The sequence below is a fragment of the Hipposideros armiger genome, unplaced genomic scaffold (genome assembly GCF_001890085.2).
Source record: "Hipposideros armiger isolate ML-2016 unplaced genomic scaffold, ASM189008v1 scaffold_86, whole genome shotgun sequence".
NCBI lineage: Eukaryota > Metazoa > Chordata > Mammalia > Chiroptera > Hipposideridae > Hipposideros > Hipposideros armiger.
This window is the reverse complement of record NW_017731436.1, coordinates 2,529,096-2,537,071: the sequence shown is the minus strand read 5'-3', so window position 1 is coordinate 2,537,071 and position 7,976 is coordinate 2,529,096. Positions and strand designations below refer to the sequence as shown.

Sequence of the window (7,976 nt, the reverse complement as noted above, 5' to 3'; positions counted from 1 at the left end):
AGAGAGAGAGAGAGAGAGAGAGAGAGAGAGAGAGAGAGAGAGAGAGAGAATATATCCATATCTGTAGTGTAAGTGAAAAAAATGCATGGGAATGATGAGTATAAATTTTAAGACAGTACAACTCATGGGAGGGAAAGAAAGGGGACAAAATAGGGCTCCAAACATAACTACATTATTTTATTTCTTAAAAAAGATATGAAAAATGGCAACATGTTAAGGTTGGACAAAGCTGAGTGGTGGGAACAAAAATTAGGCAAATTTATCTTTCTGAAATGTATCCTGTTTTCTGAGAGTTCACCAGACAGTCTAAACCTCTTCTGAATAACATGGGGTCAACACTACCAGAGGAATCCCCGCGGTAGACCTCACCCCTAGTCGGCAGTGCTTTTTGAGTTTGTTTACGGTGCTGGGTTTTCTCTTGTTCCTTTACCGTCATGTGCTGACCTCTAATAGCTCTTTCTACTTTGCTGCTTCTGACCTGCTTTGGGCATGAAAATCACATCATTTGACTTTTAAGAGATTTTTCCTTAAGAATAAAAAAAGGTTTTAATCTGAGATGCTGAGAAAATTTCCTATGGACAAAGTTAACAGATTTTGTATCATCTATTTTGTTACTCAGAAGCCACCTCTCATCTCATTCCTTTTTATTTTAAATTACCTTGCTCTTGTCTGTATTTGGATAGCTGAAATTATTGGGAAGTTGAGTTTAAGACAAGTGATGAGATATCTGACAAAATAATCTCTTCCTTACTAAAATGTGAAATCAAAAAATATATATACTGTGGGTGCCCAAAAAGTGTATACACATGACTTGTATTCATCTTTTGTTATCAGTATATATTGAGTATTACAATTTAAAAACAGTTTTTTCCTTTCTTAAAATGTGTATACTTTTTTTTTGGCACCCTCTGTATATTCTCAAGCAAATATAAAAAATATTTGCATGAATAACAGAAGTATAGATTTAAGTTAAATAATAAGGTTATGGATCAAGTGGTCAAAAATATTTCTTGTTCTTCATAAAAAAAGGAGCTTAATTTTACCACTGGTATAAAATTAATTCAAACTGCACTGGGCAAACTAGCACAAATCAAAGCAGTTGAATAAAAGTAAAACCTAGCATGAACATAATCACAAAATTGGAAAATAAACCAAAAGAAATGCTCAGATTTTAAAAATTATTATTTCATCCTGGATTTTCTTCCGTTTTTTTACTTTACATCTGAAAGGTATGCTTCCAATGATGATTTCAAGAGATTTAAAAATCACTGTAACCAAAAAGCAAACCAGTGAGGTATGGAAGGTAAGCTAATTTGATATAAAGACACATTTAATTGGTGTATACAAATGCAACTGATTTCTGAATGTTAATTTTGTATCCTTCTACTTTACTAAATTTATTTATCAGTTCTGTTTTTTGGTGGAATTCTGTCTATATAGTATCATGTCATCTGCATATAATGACAATTTTACTTCTTCCTCTCCAATTTGGATGTCTTTTATTTCATTTTCATGTCTGATTGCTGTGGCTAGAACTTCCAGAACTATGTTGAAAAAAGTGGTGAAAGTGGGCAACGTTGTTTTGTTCCTGATCTTAAGGGGAATGGTTTTAGCTTTTCCCCATTGAGTATGATGTTAGCTGTGGGTTTATCATATATGGCCTTTATTATGTTGAGATATGACCCCTCTATTCCCACTTTGCTATGAGTTTTTATCATAAATGGATGCTGGATTTTGTCAAATGCTTTTTCTGCATCTATTGATAAGATGATATGATTTTTATTTTTCATTTTGTAAATGTGATGTATCACGTTAATTTACTTGTGGATATTGAACCAAACTTGCATACCAGGAGTGAATCCCACTTGATCATGGTGTATGATCTTTTTAATGTATTGCTGAATTTGGTTTGCTAATATTTTGTTCATTAAGGATATAGGCCTATAGTTTTCTTTTTTTGTAATGTCTTTGTCCAGTTTTGGGATCAGGGTGATAGTGACCTTGTAAAATGAGCTTAGGAGAATTCCCTCCTTCTGGATGTTTTGGAATAATTTGAGAATAGGTGATAATTCTTTTTTGAATGTTTGGTAAAATTCACCAGTGAAGCCATCTGGTCCTGGGCTTTTGATTGGGAGCCTGTTGATTACAAGATATGGAAACCAAAATGCCCATCGATAGATGATTAGATAAAGAAACTGTGGTATATTTATGCAATGGAGTATTACTCGGCCATAAAGAAGAATGAAACATTACCCCTTGCAATGACATGGATGGACGTAGAGAACATTATGTTAAGTGAAATAAGTCAGACTGAGGAAGGCAAATACTATATGATCTCTCTTATATATGGAATCTAAAGAACAGAATAAACGAACAAACAAAACAAAAATAGACTCAGAGACATAGGGGAAAAAAAACCTGAGGGTTTCTAGGTTGGGGGAGGGGGAGAAGGTAAAGGGCTTAGAAAGTACAAATTAGTATTCACAATATAGCTACAGGGATATGAAATACGGTTTGAGGCATACAATCAATAATGTTGTAAAGATTTTTGTAGGGGGTCAGATGGGCACTTGTCTTATTAAGCATCTACACATACACTTCATGGCTGTATGCCTAAAGCTGAATAATATGGAATGTCAACTATAATTATATATGTTTCATATATATTCACAGGATGTGGAGTACAGCATAGGGAACAGAATCAGTAGAATTGTATCAACTATATACCATATCAGAGTGGAGGGAGGTTATCAGTTTGTCGGGTGTAAATGTCTAACTATTACATTGTTTTGTACACCTGAAACTAAAAAACCCAAAAAAAACCAAAAAACAGACACATTTAAGTTGTTTTACTTTAAGTGCCCTCCTGCCAGGGAGGGGCTGTCCTGACCATTAATTTGACCCATCCAATCTTTGGAGATAAAAACATATGAACCATATGGCTTAATTTAGAAGGAAGCAGCACACATACCTGCCCTAACTCATTAAGGAACAATTGAAGCCACAGACCAGAAAGCTCTGCGAAGAACTTCATTAAAAGCTAGCATAAGAGTTAAATGGTCAATCAGCCATTCCAACTGAATTGATATTTCTGAGATACAGATATTACAGGTAAAGCTATGAAAGAAAATTCAAACTCCATTACAAGATAGATGACTGCAATATCAAAAAGGCCAGGAAACCAAACCAGTTAATTTTTCAGTAAAAGGAAACCTCTAACCCTTGAGCTTTTAAAAGCGTTCTAAGAAAAAAGGAGGTCAACAAATTCGCAAGGACAGTGTTACTTTGTTTTCCTGATTCATCTAAAAAATTTTAAGAACAAGTAGAAAAAAAATAATGGCTAGTACTTGAAAAGTGAAATAGCCACCTATCAGAGACAAAGGGAAACTATATAATTAATGAAGAGGTAACTCTCTCCCTGCTAGGGATGTGACCATTAAACCGCCAGGGTCCCCTGGAGATGGTCGGAGATAAAGGGGCTGGTGCTGGACCCAGAAAGAAAAGCCCAGAGGTCCAGCCACACGGAGAAGGTGAACATCATGACCTCTGCAGAAAACAGATGACCTGTGTTCAAGCTAAGCTTTCCTTGTAACTAGCTCCATGACCGTTCTAAGTACATTAAATTACTGTGACTCTCGGTTTCATCATCTATACAGTGAGGCTAGGTGAGATTTGTTAAGGTTTCATTTATTGCTGCCCAGTCTGATTCTATTTCATGACCTGTAACTTTATACCGTCTACATGTCCCTTTGTGTGTGTGAGCTGAATCCTTACATGTAGACACTACAGTCCTACAGAGAAAGGAGTATGAGGGTCAGGCTCATTTATTTTTGTTTTGTAACTCACAAAGCCAAGCAAAGAAAGTTTAAAAGAGCTTTTGATGGCTAAAATACAAAATCACAAATAGGGCTGTCAAGAGCAAAGAGAGGTTATATAAGAAAATGATGCTATATAGTCTCTTGCTGAAACTTTCACTTGCAAAATATGAAAATCACAGGGCCAATGTTACTCGTACTTCTAAAGCATTCCTTAAATTACAGACTCAATATAAACTCTTTTCAATATTCATACTAAATAACTAAAATCAACTTTTTTTTGTTAAAGAAAAATAATTGCATATGGTGAAGCTGAAGCAACACTATTATTAACTGCAAATAACTTTGAGTCACTGAAAATATTGTTCCACCTCTTACAACTCTGTTCTTTGCTCTTTCCCCAAAAAGAATGAGTACATATTATTTTGCATCTCTGTTACGTTATTCAAGAACAGAAATACCATAATAATCACATCAGCTGAGAAAAAAAATCCAAGGACAAAGCCAAAGGTTGAGAAAACCAACAAAGAAAACTATTAGCATGGCCTCAATTCAAGCCAACAGAAGAAAACGAATAGATTCATGAGCACAGATTTCAAAGATTTTACAAAAGTTGGGATGTCATCTTAGGGTTCCTAACAAACACAAAAAGGTCCTACATTTTTGAGATGGATTTTATGACCAAATACTCTAAAGCAAAGTTTCTCAACCTTGGCCGTACTGACATTTTGGGCTGGTGAACGCTGAGTAATTCTTTATTGTGGGGGGCTGTCCTGTGCACTGAAGGATGTTTACCAGCATCCCTAACCTCTATCTACTAGACACCAGAAGCAGCACCTCCACCCCACCTTTGACAACCAAAATTGTCCCCAAGGTGTGGGTGAGGCAAAATCATTCCTTTGAGAATCACTGCTCTCAAGGGGAGCATGGGTAAAGAGAGAGGGATGGATCTAAGACGCAAAATTCTCATGATGCACTCACGCAGTATTTGAGAGCAAAGCATCTAAAGAATTGAACTGATGTAGTCTATTCTCAAAAAAATTCTGATACAGAAACAACCATGAAGTTGAATAAAAACTGAAACAATAGTTTTCATAAACTGGACGACAGGCAGTGTGGGGCTGCAATCACTGACAGGGAAAGAAGGTGAGCCTGACCCCTGCCCAGCTTAGAGCCTGAGGCCATACTCAGGCTGCAGCACGAGGCAGAGGAACACACAGAGCCTGGGGTCTCCCTGACTTGAGGAGACAGAGGCTGGAGCTGGCGGAGACCTAGCCAGCCACATGTGCAGGGCCAACAACTGGAGATATGGGAACAAGCAGGGGTGAGGGAGGGAGACAGCAAGGAAGTGAGTGAGAGCTCAGAGACACACTCCTTCAAGCCTTTGGCTGATTACAGGTGTGTAAGGGCATGAGGTTAATGCCTCAACACATGGGAGTCTGGGAGGCTGGAGAAAGTACCCCTGGAAGGCAGGAGAAAATGGACTCACCAAGAACTGGAGATAGTTTGCATTCCTAAGAGCTAAAGTGGAGAGCCCTAGAATACATAGGGCGCTGGGTGGATTCCTCAGAAAGGTCATGACTTAGTAGTGGGACCTAATTAGCCTCAGATTAAAAGCTGCTGTGCACTAGTAGTAAACAAGCTTAATAGCAAGACTCAAAGCAATCTGCAAGTAACTTACCTACGTGCTGAAACAAAACCCACCACTCAACCCAATACAGCAAAACCTAGCCCTCAACATTAAAAACACCAAAAGCCTCACAATATCTGATATCTTATAAAAAATTCAGGCTTGCAAAGAAGCAGAAAAATGGGACCCATACCAAAGAGGGGGAAAAAGTCAACTGGTGAAATGGTACAGGAATGACGGAGGTAATGAAATTAGTAGGCAAGGTCTTCAAACAGCTATATATATTATACACATGCACAAAGATGCCAAGGAAAGCATGAATATAATGAGAGAGAGAAAGGGAAGACAGAATAAGACCCAAATGGAGCTTCTAGAGATAAACATGCAATATCTGAAATGATAAATAGAGTAGAATTAACAAGATTAGACACTGCAGAAATGTGTGGTGAATTTGAAGACACAGCCATTGGAATCAATTTTTACATCTGATGAATTGCTGTATTTTTTTTCATAGGAGTTAACCAAATGTCCATGCATTTGTTAAATAATTCTTTGTTTTCTCTGATTTCTAATCTGATCATTATCATATGCTAAGTGGTCTGATTCGGGCCTTCTAATCTAGCCACTGACCTGTCTCATGCTGTGTCACAGGCTCTGATTACTATACTAGAGCTTTACAATACATTTTAATATTTGATAGGCAAGTCTTCTCTCATCACTCTTCTTTTTCAAAATTTCTTACCCATCTTACAGGTCCATTTCTCAAGATGATCCCTGAAACTTCACTACACTTTAAGACATTATTGAAACACATAATTTGGAAAAAATAAGCATCTTTACAATAGTCATTTTTCCTTCCAGGGCTATGATATTTCTCTTGATTTATCTCAGTGAGCTTTCGAAACTCTAAGTAAAGTTTTGTGGTTATTTTTATACAGTCCCTCGTTTTTTGTTTTTTTTTCCAAAATAAACAATTATCTCCAAATAATATTTTTTTTACTTCTTTTTCCAATAATTATATCTTTTATTTACATCAATCCCTACTATATTTAGTTTCCTATTTATCACTAATTCAATCTTAAACTCTCCCCAACCTGGGTAATTATTCTTTCAATATAGCAAACAATAGGCATTTTATCAAATTCTTGATCTGCTCTGATGTGAACTGAAGGTTCTTCCTGAAGATTCCCTCCTCTGTCTTCTGTACTGGCCCTTCTGTTTCCTAGGTTTCACACCATCTTTCTTCTTGGTGTCTCTAATCAAACCAGTGCTTACATAGGCTTTTGTTATTATGTCAGCGGTGTTGATAAAGGTCGATGAAGGGCAGACTTTCAATAATGGTCCTAGGTTAACTGAAATCATATGCTAGCAATAGTAAAGTGGGCTTCTACTTAAACCATACACAAAAATCAACCCCAAGTGGATTACAGACATAAATGTGAAAGGCAAAACAACAAAGCTTCTAGACGATAACAGAAGAATATATTCATGATCTCAGGATACAAATGAATTTTTTCTTCAAGACACAAATAGCACTAGCCATAAATTTAAAATTACAAACATCAGCTCCTCAAAAGACACTGTAAAAAGACCATAATAACGTGTCATGGTGGAAGAAGATATGTACCACATTTAATTATTATAATAAAGGACTGGTAAGAAGAATGTGTAAGAACTCCTCCAAATCAATGAGGAAAGCAACCCAACAGAAAAATGGGCAAAAGGCATGCACTTCAAATAGCGAGGTTACCCAAAAGGCCGATAAACATGTAAAACAGTGCTCAATTTCATCAGAAATCAGCAAAAGACAAAATAAAGCCACACTGACACACCATTCTCCCCAGATTAACAAAAACATGCAAGTCTGGCAATAGCAAGTACTGGCAAGGACATGGAGCAAACTGAACTCGCACATGCTGCTGGTGGGAACAGAAACAGGCACAAGGACTTGCGAGCACAAGCTAGCATTGTCCAGCAAGGGTGAAGATTTGCAGCCTTCCAATCCAGCATGTCTACTTCTGGGTACATATTCTAGAGAAAGCTTGTCTGTGTGCTCCAGCTGCCATACATGTAAGAATGACAAGACATTTACACTAATTCAGGGTTACAAAACAGGAGAATGGGCAGACAAACTGTGGCATAATCAAAGAGTGGGCAGTATACAATAGCTATACAAATAAACTACAGCTATGAGCAACATGAGAAATCAGAATAAAAAGGATACATACTGTATGAATCCCTTTGTATAAAGGTCAAAAATAGACAAAACTACAGTATACTAATTATACAGGTAAGAATCTATGTGATAAACTATGCAGAGAATAATAAACTCCAAATTCATGGTACTGATTACCCTGGTAGCAGGTGGGGGGGTAGGAGACAGAATCAGAACGAGGCATACGAGAGGATGTCAAAGATGTTCGTAACTAATTAACTTGACTTGGGTAGTGGGGATTCCGGGGTTCTTTTTGTTAAGCTATATATATATATATATATATATATATATATATATATATATATATAAAATATAA

The 7,976-nt window shown here is 36.7% G+C and overlaps 1 protein-coding gene across 2 annotated transcripts in view; it reads right to left on the bottom strand.

The window, feature by feature from the left end:
* TFB1M (transcription factor B1, mitochondrial) overlaps window positions 1-7,976 on the bottom strand; it is a 51,572-nt gene that overhangs the window by 26,940 nt on the left and 16,656 nt on the right. The gene's annotated exons all lie outside the window — the stretch shown is intronic.